Source organism: Protopterus annectens, chromosome 7.part0 (assembly GCF_019279795.1).
Source record: "Protopterus annectens isolate FY-2018-M chromosome 7.part0, PAN1.0, whole genome shotgun sequence".
Lineage (NCBI taxonomy): Eukaryota > Metazoa > Chordata > Ceratodontiformes > Protopteridae > Protopterus > Protopterus annectens.
The window spans coordinates 938,064,677-938,079,577 of NC_056739.1; positions in this window are offsets into that span (position 1 = coordinate 938,064,677).

Genomic DNA, 14,901 nt, shown 5'->3' on the forward strand with positions numbered 1-14,901 from the left:
TTTTTGACATTATGTATTGTCGCTCGTCCTTTTCTAACACATAAGACAAGCAGGCAGGGGGGTTTGTTTCGATGCTTTAATATATAGAAACACATCATGATGGATAGCATCATCATAAAGTATGGACAAACTAGTTAACAGACAGACCTCACATACAAAAATGCTTACATCTCAACACCTTACTACAAAATGGCAGTCAGAATTGCACATGCTCAGTATTTATATACTTGTGCAAGCCTTGGGTAGCTTCTTAAAGGTACATACACACATATTAATCTGCATCCTCCCTCTTAAAAAGATTGCCCTTTGAAAAAACAATATCAGAGGTAGACATGCATTGCTATATACATCAGAAACAAAACACAATGCCCATGTCCAAGTTGCTTCATATCTGTCACAAGATTTAGAGATTCGACCATATCTCATGAGATAACAGTGTGGACCAAAGTTAGCAACATGGACAGTCTACGTTGCACAACTCATATCAGGAAATTCTGGAATTGTTATAGGAACTGGAATATCCTCTGGAGCTTCCTCAGGAACTGGAACACCAGACAACTCACTCTGAAACAGAATCTTTCTCACAGGCTATGTGCTGTGATATAGGCTCAGACACCGGCCTCAAACGATTCCGATTCCACCTAAAAACTGCTCCTTGTGATTCCACAATGTATGATCTTGGCTCTGAACCACTAGTCTTCATGAAACCAATCCAATAATAACCTTTGGACATTTGCATCCTCATCACATCTCTCTCTCGAAATGGATTGAGCGATTTGCTGGTTTTATCGTAGTAGGACTTCTGGGTTAAGCGCTTCTTCAACAGATTGGCTTTCACTAACCTGTTGTTTTTGACATGTGGCACCAGCAATTGACTACTGATTGGTAATGTGGTTCTGGGTTGTCTCGACAGAAGTCTCTGAGCAGGTGAACCAAAATGTTTATCACGAGTAACATTTCTGAGATTCAAGAGATTCAGGAAAACATCACTATTGTCTCATTTTGACTTCTCAAGTAACTGTTTTGCAATTTGAACTTCACGTTCTGCCAAAACATTTGACTGCGGGTATTCAGGGCTACTTGTGACATGAGTAAAGTCCCACTCTTCGGGAAATCTTTTGAACTGCTGGCTTTTAAACTGCGTGCCATTGTCAGAAATAACTTTGTGTGGACTACCATGCACTGCAAAATGCCGCTGTGTCTTAGTAATGACAGTACTGGATGCTAGGTTAGGAAGTAGGTCAATCTCGTATCAATTGAAGTAAAAGTTTATTAAACCAAATAATGTTGACCATTCCACTCGAAAATATCTGTGGCTACTGTCAACCAAGGTAGTTCCAGAATCTGGTTTAGCTGAAGTGGTTCCTTCTGTTGATGTGGATTAGTACTATTACACACTGAACAAGAAAAAAGTGCTCGCTCAATGTCTTGTGACACAGAAGGCCAAAATACTAGACCTCTCACCCTTCTTTTTGTAGAATCAACTCCTGGGTGACCATGATGCAAAATAGTAATGCAATCTTGTTGCAAGGACTTTAGAACAATTGCTTTGGGATCTTTCATAATGATACCTTTGTCAGACAAAGTCTTATCTCTGTGTGGAATATAAGGTTGTACTTCTTGAAGTAAACTTGATTGCTTTAATGGCCATCTTTGATTGATAAAATGGTTGACCTTTTGTAAAACTGGATCTGTGACTGTGTGATTTCTCAGCGCATCAAGATGTGTGGAAGAAATATTTCTCACTTCCATGACTTCAAAATCAAGGTTCTCATTCTTATGCTGTTCTGTGGTGTTTCTGGGTGATCTAGATATGTATCAGCAAGATAAAGAAGTTTGCCTTTCTTGTAAACAAGATTGAAATTGTACTTTTGCAATCTCAGCATCATACATTGCAGTCTGGCTGGGACTGAATGCATTGTTTTTCTCAGGATTGTGACTAGAGGTTCGTGGTCTGTCTCGATCTGAATAGATCTACCTTAAACATAATCATGGAACTTCGAACATGCAAACACAGAAGCCAAAAGCTCTTTCTTAATTTGAGCATACTGCTTCTCAGTTTGGGTAAGAGTTCTCCATGCATAGAAAAAAGGTTGATCCTCTTGTAGAATGACTGCACCAAGACCAAATTCCGAACCATCACAGAAAAGTGTAATTGGTTTGTGAACATCATAGTATCTGAGAGTTGGTGGACTAGTAATTCTCTGTTTCAGGACATCAAATGATCTTTGCTGTTGCTCTAACCAAGACCAAGATACATATTTATGTGGCATCTCTCTGAGCAATGCTGATAGTTGGCTCAAGTTTGGAATGAACTTGCCTAGGTAGTTGACCATGCCAAAAAAACATTGTAAGGCTTGAACATTGTCTGGTGCTGGCATCTTGAGAATGGCTGTTTGGTTTGAAGGATCTGGATGCAGGTCTGTACGAGTAAATAAATGACCAGCATAAGTAACTTCTTGTACCTTGAACTTGCATTTCTGTGGACTGAGCTTAAGATTCACTTGACGTGCCCTTTCCAGAACTTTTCTGGGGTTTTTGTCATGTTCTCCTTCATTATGACCTCCTACTAGTATGTCGTCTACTATAATAGCACAAGGATACCCAGAAAAAATTTGCTCCATTTCTCATTGAAAGACTTCACTTTCAGAATTTATCCCAAATGGCATTCTCAAAAATCTGTAACTGCCAAATGGAGAACTGAACGTAGTGAGCAATGATGATTTTTTTTATCAAGCTGTATTTGACTAAATGAACTCTTTGCATTTAGGACAGAAACAATAGTGGCATTTGGCATCAAAGCTGTGAATTCTTTGACTGTTTACAATGAATGATGAGGTCTTTTCAGCTCTTTGTTCAAATCTCATGAATCTGTATATGTTTTGATGTCATCTGAGCTTTTCCTATGAGCTACCATCATGGATGTTGCCCATTCAGTTGGAGATTCAAAAGGAAGAATCACACCTTGTCACACCATTTTATCTAACTCAGCTTTGACTCTGTCATGCATGGCTATTGGAACTTTTCATGCTGGCCTGATAACTGGACTGACCTCCTGGTCTAACTTCATGGCGTAAACAACTGGAAGCTTGCCTAGTTTGTTTTTGAACAGATCAGCATAGGTAGAAAAAAATGTATTGGGAAAATTAGACTAGTGCTATTTTAAGCTAACCTGATGGACTTCCTTATTAATTGAAAGCAATCCCATTTTCAAACTGTCCCTGAGTCCTAATAATGACTGGATGTGCCTCTTGACCACATAAAATAACAAGTCATAGCTCCTTCCACTCTGCTGGGAGTAACATAAAAGCACTACTGAGCCTTTGGTTTGAATTTCTTCACTTCCATAAGCAACAAGCTACGCGCACCTTGCCAAATCAAGCCTTTCACCTTTACACACTCTACCAAATCTTTCTGCTGACATAACATTGCACTTGGAACCTATATCAACTTTGAGCTCTATGGGTTTGCCATTTATCTGAACAGTACAAAATACTTCATTCTTTGCCCTTAAATCTAATGCATTGACTGTTTCATGAAGCACTGACACACCATCAATATAAAGAGTAGGCTGCAACCCTATGTCATGGCTTTCTAATTGATCAACTAGTTTTTTAAACCATTCCCTTTTAATAAAAGAATGTGGGCCTTTTGACCTACAAAATCTTTTGAAATGATTCCATTTATTGCATTTCTGGCATTGTTGACAAAAAGCTATACACGTTTCCCTTTTACATTCATGACTTCCACCACAGTTATGACAGCTGGCCATGAAACTAGGTTGGGGCTCATGCTTTGAGTTTGCTGACTCACTCTTATGCTTCACTGAGACTGTGCGAACTCTGAAATTTGCTAGAAAGTTATGGGGTTTACCAGTGAGTGCTGCAGGGGATACAGTTGCTGCCATGTGCTTACGTCTGTTTCTTTTAATGTGCTGCATACTATCAACATGAGAGTTGTCACTGTGTCTTCTATAGCTGTTCTCATTTGTAAGCATATTTGTGTGCTTTTCTGTGAGCTCATATATCTGACAAATCTCAATGGCCTTATTCAAAGTTAAATTATTGTCACAAAGCAAAATCTTTTTCACAGCATCATCTTTTATACCAAACACAAGTCTGTCCTTTACTAACTCTTCCCTTAAATCACCAAATCTGCACATTTTAGTCTTATTTCTGAGGTCAGTTATATATGCTGCAAAAGTTTCACCAGGCTTTTGATCTCTCTTATAAAATAAGTGCCTTTCCATTGTAATATTTGTCTGGGCACTGCACAGTTCTCTAAATTTATGCTTTAAGTACTCTGGGCCCTCCCTTCACTCAGCCTGTACAACAATGTGATAGTTTTCCCCCTCTCCAGTATAGATAGCAGGTACACACACAAAAGAGCATTCCTTTCTATGGCTTCTGACCCAGCTAAATTAAGTAGAATAAATGCCTTTGTATGGTCATCTTTATCAGAAAATGTAGCCTGTATGAATATCTCGTACTCTTGCTCAAATACTCTACATTTCTTAGCCAGATTACTTTCAAACACAAGTGCACTGGATTTTCAAAATCCATCTACAATCCCCACAAAGTAAAAACAAACACACTGAAAATATGGTCCTTGTTATTATGTATGAACAAACTGTTCTGTGAGCTTGTAATAACATTCAAATGCACAATAAACTCTTCAAAATACTGTACTGTGCAAAATATGCTCTGTAATGACTAATTCTGCAAAATATGCTCTGTAATGGCTGTACGTTTGCAAAATATGCCTTGCAATGGCTGTACTTTGTGAAATAGCTTTACTGTAACACAGCACAAACATGTGGACACTTTATACACTTCTGATAACTCTGATATTTTTGCTTAATATGAAAAATATATACTTTGTGAAAATACGGTTGTTTCCCTTTATTTTATTCATTTTATGCAATTCAGACTTTATTTCAAACATTTACATAGTAATTTGTATACTTTTATCAATATCGTACATATCAGTTTATGTGAATATCTTTTAGAATGTTCTGTATGCCTTGTTTCATATTATGTGAAAAGAAATAGTGCTGAGCAAGTTTTATACCTGAAATTAATTTCTGACCTGTTTTGCGAAGCATGCACACTTTAGAGATGACTTACTACATCTCTATATTCCAGCAGTTCAAAGCAAGTGCTTTAAGTCATTTTAGCCAATCCGCCTCAAACTTCACACCCTTTAGATATGCCGTTTCTGATTCCATGTCCTTTAGCCATGTCTCTTCTGACACCATGTCGCTCAGCTTTCTCTAACACATAAGATAAGCAAGCAGGGGGTTTCATTTATATGGTTTAATATATAGAAACACATCAGGATGGATAGCATCATCATTCATATCTCTCAACTCTCCAGATTTTTGCAGAATGTCCAGATTTCTGCCTTATATTTTTGTTGTGGTCCTCATAAAATTCAAATCACTGATATATGAGGATTGAGGTCACTAAATAATGACATACATTTGAGTTTCAGAGTTAAAATCTTTCAGAAAATGTATGTTAACACAAACCCTATTACACTAGTAACTTTCTAAGTTTTTAAAAGCAATATTTAAAATCTGCCTCTATTTTATGGCATTTGCCCCCCATTTTGTCAGCCTTTGTCCAGATTTCTTACACTAAGAGGTTGAGAGGTATGATCATCATAAAGTAGTAACTTGATAGTTAACAGACAGATCTTACATACATACATACATGCTTACATCTCAGCAGCTTACTACAAAATGGCAGTCAGACTTGCAGGTGCTCAGTATTTATACACTTGTGCAAGCCCTTGGATAGCTTCTTAAAGGTACATACACATATATTGCTCTACATGTATAATGCCTTGCAAATGCAACTGACATTTTGAATACCTGTAACAGAACTTAATCACCAGGAAGAAACTTTGCAAACAGGTATACATGGTATCACATCACAACTACTCCACATGAGAAGTGCCACACTTAATTCTTGATCAAGAGAGAAATGAGACGATAAAACAGAAAAACAAAAAATGAGAACAGCTGCAGTAACGATGCATTTCATTTAAAAAGTAAATACAATTTGAGTAACTCATCAGTCAGTTACTCAACTAAGCCCTAAGGTTTTGACATATCACCTACTCCTTCATTCAAGTCAGTGCAGCACTTGTGCCACTAACCATTGAACACTGTACCAGCATACCTCTCAAATGACCAGATTTTCACAGAGTGTCCAGATTTCTGCCTCATATTTTTGGTTTGTTCTTCATAAAGTGTGTTGTTTTCTGGCACATCACTAAAGACTGAAGTATGAAGTGGATAAATAATGACATAACTTTGAGATTCAGACTTCCTACCCTTCAGAAAAAGTGTGCTAACACAAATCCTTTTATTCAATTAGCTTTCTAAGTTTATACGAGCAATATTTAAAATCTGTCCTTATTTTTGTGCATTTGGCTCTCTGTTATTTTAAGCCTTTTCCAGATATCTTACCCAAAGAGGTTGAGAGGTGTGTCTATACATGATGATGGTTGACAGTAATTGAGCACCTAATAGGAAAAAAAAAAAAAATATATATATATATATATATATATATATATATATATATATATATATATATACACATGTATGGTAAAATGTCTGCTGTACAGTGTAAACTGAGCATGGCTCACAAGTAACACTGACTGCACTATGTATGTAGTATCTTTGTCACTTTGTGCTTTCATGTAATGAATGTCATGCCCCATAGTTGTAGACTAGATGCAACCATGCATGATCCTACAGAAGGACTTGATATGTTTTTCCCTTGACTAGCCACTGTTGCTATAATCTTTGATGGGACAAATGATAGGGAGCTGCACTGCCACTGCCAGTGACTGGCTACAGCAGTCGTACACCAAACTGGTACATTATCATTTTATGCAGTATGAATGAAGTCATAAATATTAAGAATGCAGCAGCAGCATCATACTGAAGGGTACCCCCTCCTCCTGACTCATGCAGGCAATGAAACAGGTTTTAAGCAGGCCAAACACTCATTCAGTGACTGTCCATGTCTGTCATAGGGCAGTTTAAAGTGCATCTCAGCATCTCCTTCTGCATTACAGATTAGTTTCATTTGCCAAGGTTCATGAGGGTAGCCTGCCTGTTTTGGAAAACAAAACAGGGATTGAACACATTAAAAACGCAGGACTACCCAACCTATGCCACTATATATCTAGAGATAAAACAAGAACTATGGTTAATAACATTTTAATAGTTTGCACTTACCAACTAAGGGACCATGAAGAATCCTACCATGCAGGAATTGGCAGAACAATGAACTTGTGTGACAAATGTGAGAGTTATGGGTGCTGCTAGGATGCTGGGCCAATATATTTGTGATGCACCCCCATACAGTGCCATACACTACCTGGCAGTTAATGAAGTGCTAGACCTTCTGTTGTTTTAATGTCACCACTGTGATCCAGATGGGGTCCTTATAGCAACATAGGTACAATATATTTTACCAAGCACATCAGGAAAATGTATCATTCCTCAGGAGTCATGCATGGTAATAGCTCAGTCCTGTGGTGACATGGAAAATTAGATATGGTCATCCACATATGCCAAAAGTACATCACAAAACAACTACAGTATCCGTAAGGCCAAAGTCTGTGAGAAGTTCATCATGTTCCCAGGTTATCTCTGTAACATCCCTGTGGCACCTGTGGTTTGGACTAAACATAACTTGGTATCCCTCCTCATTTAGTGGGCCACACAAGCTGTCCTAAGTCCTTATTATATTCTCGTTCACTTTAAATCTGTCTAGTAACTCCTGGTAGCAAAGTTGAGGTTAGTTGTGCTTTGCCAGTACCACCTTCTCCTGGGTCACTGAGTACCACCTAGCACACTGGGTTTCAACATAACTGAGGCAAGCAACTCAAAGTGGGAAATAGGCTTGCAGCAAAACTGAGCATCTTTGCAGATAACAAGGTAAACAGAAAGAGTACAGACAAGCCTTTTATAAATCATCTGCACACAACAAAGCTCTGCATCAAAAATTGCCTATGAATCACATAAAGAGAGCATAATTTCCTTAACTAAGTCAAACATTTTTTTGTTTGCATCTCTGTATACCCACATCTGTATAAAACTTGATGAATCACTTTCTAACTGTTGCATTTTAGCTTAGCTTATGTCTCAGAAATGTGCCTTGCTTGAACTTGTGTGCTACCAGTGCAGATAGCTGCTGCACTTAAGCATAATGACGATAAATGTGCCCCAATTTGTTGATCAGCCATGTTTATCAGAAATGCATATTGGAAAATAATTCACTTGATCTCTCATCCGTGACAAGTATCTTTCTGAATAGATAAATCAATTATATTTCTTAAACTATCAAATGTCAGTGCAGAATGTTTATTCCTAATCAGAGGTATCACTTGCTAGTACAAAGATTGAATATTCATGTTCATAGTGACAGCACCACATCTATTAAAAAGAAAAAGGTAAGGTAAATGACATTTAAACCATATTTGTAAGTATAACCTTTATAGTGCTCTACAAGCATTAATTAGTAATGTCTGTTATTGCCATCTGCTCTTAGATATGTCATTTGCAAACTGGTTCTGAACTTTAATGCTGTCTTTATTTTACAAATATATTTAAATCCTTAGCAGTATAGCAGGACAACATATCAATTAAAGATTAATCATGTGGAATTAAAGTAGTTTTAATAGCTTCCTTTTATTTCTCTTTTTATTGCAGGCCATACAAATGAAATAGAATGTTGTTGATGTTTAATACAATGACCGACTTCAAATGGCTTGTCAAAATTACACAGAGAAATCTAACTTTTTTTTGCTAAGTATGAAAGCATTTTAGCCATGCATTGCTAATATATAAGCTTTCATGCTAAAACTTTTCTTATGCCTGCACTATATAACTAAGTTAGTACTCCTGATTGTTAAATAAATTTCAAGTACCAGATGAAGCTAAAAGCAATTACTTGCTTTCCTGTTTTTATATTCCAAGTTCTTCTAGAATGAAGCTGTTGTAGCTCACATTCATTAATTAGAAGCATTGCTATGGGAGCTCCTTCGGAAGGAGGGGAATTATAAAATAATATAGACTTATTATATTATGCTTATCATGTATGCATTTCATATGCCTCTTGTGACATCCCATTGAAAAGCACTTCTTGGTGTAATTGCCATACATTTCATTTTTTTCTGCATTTTGCAATTCTAATTTCTGCTTCAGCATTGTATTAGAAGCTATGGTTAGCATGGCATATTTGCATGAAGGACATTTTCATTTCTGATGTCAAGGGTCATTAATCATTTTCTGTTTTATTTATCTCAATAAAGATTGATCTCAACATATTAAGGATATTGTTCAAGAGAAATGCATCTTTGAAACAATGTTTCAGACAAATTTAGTATGTCCTCTTAGTGATGTATCTAAATTAAAATATAGGTACCAAAATTACTTTCGCCTGCATAAATTTGCATTTCAGAGAGGAAAACATAGGGTACACTTCACATTTTACCAAGAATTGCATAGATTTTTGTTTGGAAAGCATCTCATCTTGCAGTCATGTGGGGAGTGTTTTTCTTCTGCTTCTAGTGAGTATTGTTGATTTAGATTATTACATTATGCAGTGGATACAGAGGTATGTCATAAGTTCTTTGGAAATTGCATTTCTGCTAATGTGTTTTTTCCAGAGATGATACTTGGAAAAATGAAAATCAGTCATTGTTTCATAGATATATAAAAAGTGCATTAACTCTAAGGATTCCTGCTGCATTGTTCAAATGGTTCCACTTCACAATGTCGAATTAATGAAAACTCTAACTTCATATGGTCAAGACCATATGATTGAGTTTTCAGTAACTCGAAATTACGAAGTGGAATAACAAAAAAAAACCCAAACACAGTTTCTGCATGGGGGCAAGCCTCCATGCACCCCCACCCCCTACTTAAATATATCAACTCCAAGATCACGCTACAGTGGGGAAAAGGGAAATCTCCCATTACACACTGTATGGAGAAGTGCAGATCTCCTGTTTCCTCGCTATAGTGTGATCATAGAGATGGTATATTTAAGTAGGGAGAACGATGTGTTTGTGGTTTTTTTTTTTATTCCACTTCCTAATTTCGAGTTACTGAAAACTCGATCATATGGTCTCGACCATATGAAGTTCGGGTTTTCAGTAATTCGATATTGTGAAGTGGAACCATTCAAACAGTCTTTCTGCATTAAAACTGCACGCGAGCAATATTTTCTTTCCAGAATATGATTAAGCAAAGTTATGTTGTAGCACTAAAACAGGTGCACAGCTTCACAATTTAATAATTTGTCTGACTGCAATCAAGATTTTGAAATAAGTCCTTTTAAACCTTTATTTTTACCCATCCTGTGGTTTTGATATACACTGTACATTTTATATACATTATGGAATAGATTTTCCAGTGACTATGCAGAGCAAGTGTTTCCTGAAGCTTACAGGTATATGACCATTCATATTTTCTGTAAAGTCACATCCTAATTATTTTACTTGTTTTCACATCTATCTTATAATGTACTAAACTGATCTTTAAATTTTGCATATTTATTGCATACAAGGTAAATTTTCAGCAACAACCTTGCAAATAAATAAAAAATGACACTACAGAATATTTATAATGTTTACAGTAATACAATTCAAATCATGTACAGTACATTGCAAAGGTACAAAAGAGATAGCACCAGTGAAATAAAACACAGATGTTAAAGATATTCACAGAAGAAAATACTTTACTGTTTAGGTTCACAAAGAATATAATTAAGTTTTCAGCATCAGTAGAGAATTGTAGATGAGGTCAGTTCTTCAGAATGTGATAAGATTTAATATAATCTAAAACATTTAGTTCAAAAATTGAGGACAAGTGTAAAATGGACATATAACTTGGCAAAAAAGTGAAATTTTAGTACATTTGTGGAAGAGGCTTGGGGAGTAAGCATGAGTTCCACAGGTTGGGTTCAGCAGGACAGCCATAATTGCATGTATAGGAGTAATGATTGTAAGAGTTAGTAGAGTGGATTTAGTCAAGGTATATGTTCTTAGTGCTCGGATTTATTTTGATAGTGAGCTTTTGTGTGTGATGAGGGCAACAGCTAATGAAAGAGAGCTTGTGAAGCATAGTGGGAATGAAAGAGCTGGTCTGGAGACTGAACTGTTGAACACAGACTTTGGACAATGATATGTAGTTGTGCTCAGGTTAGGGGAAGGTGTTAAACTGACAGGCTTTATTTAGAAAATATGAAGCATATTATGTGAAAGCTGTTTTCCTTTACTGGTAGTGGGTAATGCATTATTCAGGTTATAGCTAATATGAAGAGACTGTATTTGAAGTATTTTGGAATTTTCTTCTGAATTTGTAAATTTATTTTCAGTTGGATGTTATATATGTTTTACTTCCATGGTATTTACAAGTAAGGGATAGATTAATCCATACACTTACACATTTAAAAAAAAAAGTAACTTGCTGCACAGGAATATCAAATAGGGAGAATATGGAAGGTAGGACTTTAGACAGTCTAGTTACTTGAGTGTCCCTAGTATCGTGTGATTTATTTTATGATGATGGATAGATTTAGACCTGTAAAACAGTTCTTTTTTATGAGATAATCCTTTAGAGACAATGTCAGAGAGATTGCCATGGTAACAGAAATTGACATCCTTGCCAAATTATAGATAACTATTGTAAAACATATTGTTAACATGTGATGAATAAAGAGTATAAGTAGAAGGGAATGGTGATATTTTTTTTCTGATACTGGCTAGTTCTGTTTAACCAAATGTTAAACTATAGATTTGTATCATCTTTGATAATAAAATAAAGGAGTATTTGCAGTTGTTTGTAGTGAGATGTATTCAAAGGCTTTGGATAGGTCTCCAGAACTAGTTCCAATTAATTTACCATCAGTCCTACTATTGTGATTTTCATCAGGGAAAACAAGAAGGACCGTTCTCATCTTTTGTCCTTTACCAAACCCACATTTTTCATTTTTGTAGGCTAGGTTATTCACAAGTTGGAACATATGGCTTTTTATTATAATTTGGACAAAATCCACCTTTTGAGCTTGATACAAAACTTTCTGGAAACTGCAGCTTGAAATTGTTAGCTTACATGCATGTACCAATCCCTCAGAGACACATGCTCCAGGGATCTAAACCTTGTCATCACAATAAACAAAACATGCTGGAGGGATAGGCTCCTGACCCAGAGACTCCCCAGAAACTGGAATAGGCTGAACATACATGTCAAGCAGAGCTCCTCTTTGGCCAGCTTCAAAAGGAAGAGGATTGGGTGGGAGATAGGAAATTCACCCCGGGGATTACATCAGTCACCCTGCTAGACAGGGGTTCAGGGAAGTAAATACTGTGGGAAGAAATAGCCAGGGAATTGTTATGGCTAGGCTTGTATAGGCCCTAAGGCCAATAGCCTAGCACCAACCTATGAACCTATGAACCTATATATGTAGCTGAGCTTCCACAATGTATAAGCAAATTCAACCATCCATTTGTAAACCACTATTCCATTAAGGATTGCAGTGTTATTATGCTGTGTATGGCAGTCCAGACTTTCTTATCCTCAGAAGCAGTCTCTGGTCCTCCCAGGAATGCCGTGGCCTTTCAAGACCAGCTGATAGGGTTAGTGTCAATGGTATACCCTGGGTGTGCCCCATGGACTTCTTCCAGTGGGTTGTGCCTAGTACATTTCCAGAGGAAATAGTGGAGCCTTGCTACAACCAATGCTGGATTATAAAAGGATGTAAGAAGTAGTTGAAATGTCCTGGCTACCATGAGTGAGTACAAGTTAGAGAAACAAAAGCATAGAGGTAATATTTCTTTAACTAGAAGTTAAGTAAATTTCACAGATCCCAACCAACTACCCAAAAGGCTGAGAATTAAGGAGGGCAGGAGAGCATCTGCACAATGATTGCAGCCAATAGGAACATTTAAATGTGTAGAGAAGATAAATTGTGCTCTTCTTGACAGCAAGGAAAGGAATTACTGAGAACAGATGAGTTGTTACACCTTTACTGTTACCAAGGGAGAAATACTTGATAAAAATGACAAAATGTGCCATTGTTGAGGCCATAGAATAGAATTATTGTAAGGTAAAGTAAAGAAAGTGCCTAAGGTGGACCCAGGAAAGGAAATTACAAAGATGAATAGATGCTGGTTCTTGCTGCTACTAAGGTGTTGAGAATTAATGAGAGCAGAAGGATATCTGTGTATCTGCTGCCACCAATGGAAGGAAATCAAGGAGAACCCTTGCTGCCACAATGGAGAAGTCAGTGTTGAGATAATGAGGCATGGTCCTGCTGTCACCAAGAGATATCATTTATTAAGGGAGAAATAGTTACATTCGTTGTGATGAAATCAAAGGATCAAAATAAACTAGAGGAATGGTTACTTTACTCATTACTACCACAAAGGTCTGAGAGTTAAGAAGACCAGGAGAGGAACTGTGTCATTGTTGTTACCAATGGACAGATATAATTGAACTTAAAAGACAAACTATGCCCTAGCTGACAGCAAAGGAAGAAAATTAAGAACAGCTGAAGTGTTACTGCACCCAGGATGGCACCAAGAGTGTAAATAAGGATGAGATGATCACAGCATCCAAGGGAAGGAATTTACTATGAGGTTGATTGTAAAAAGTCTTGTTTCATATCCATGATGCCACCAAGATGAGGAGCCTTTAAGTGTAGAAAACAAACTGGATCATGTATTTCAAAAAAGGAGGAGGGTAAGGGGTCCTGAACAGGTAGTGTGGCTACGCTGCTGCTAAGAGGTAAGGGGTCCTGAACAGGAAGTGTGTCTATGCTGCTGCCAAGGGTAGAAATACTTGTCGGACTATGAGTTGGAATGTCATTCCTTCAACTATAGGAAGGAATTTACTGAAAGGGGAGTAGTTAAGGTAATCTTGTTAAGACCAATGAAATTACATCTTAATGGGTAAACTGGTTTCTGAGCCCTTACTGGCACAAAAGAATCTTTAAAGTTTTCAAGACTTATTGTTCCCTAGTTGCCTCCAAGAGAAATATTTTAAAGACAGCAGAGGAATAACTGCACCGTTAATACCAAACAGGATTTTTGAGAACTGAACCTAAGTATTACACTTACAGCCACTGTATGATGGAATTCAATGAGAAAAGATATGGAAGGTGATCCTACTAATAGAGTGGTATGATGCTTAAGGCAAATAGTGTACAGAGAGGACATAAATGTGTGTAGTGATGAGGTAAATTTTAATTTCATAAGACAAAGGAAGCAGTAAACACGAGTGCAGCTGCAAGAAATGTAGCCTTTTTAGTTGAAAAAGCATTACGTTTTAAAAGCAAAGGTAATTTAAAAGACAGATAACCTAAGCAATATTACTGTAACACCCACCCATCCCTATTTTGTTTGGAGTAGATACAGGTTGTTCGAAATGATTCTGCTGAACTGAATGATGTAATAGGTGGCTAGGATAATATGATTATAAATTTAGATATATGGAGCAAACAGACACAAAGTAGCAAGCCCAAAGCTTAATTTTCAGCCTTATTCTAGTTTTTTTTTCTTTTTCTGTAACTAAAGAGAAAGTAATAATTAGAAGTAGTCCTGAACAAACACCAGTGAATGAAACAGAGGTAAATCTCAACAGAGAATGTCATCTAAATAATTGGTTTTCTGTATTGCACAAGTATATGAAATTGTAAACATGCATTGCAGCCAGCTTCTATGACCTAAGTGAACTGAGCTCCATGTTATTTTCACAGTAAATCTATTTATTTATTTTTTAGGGGGGGGTTCTTCCTGTAAGACTCTGAAAGTTTTTGATTAAAGGTGCATTAGTAGGGATTAGCAGAAATCCCAAGAAATCTTCAATAAAGAAAC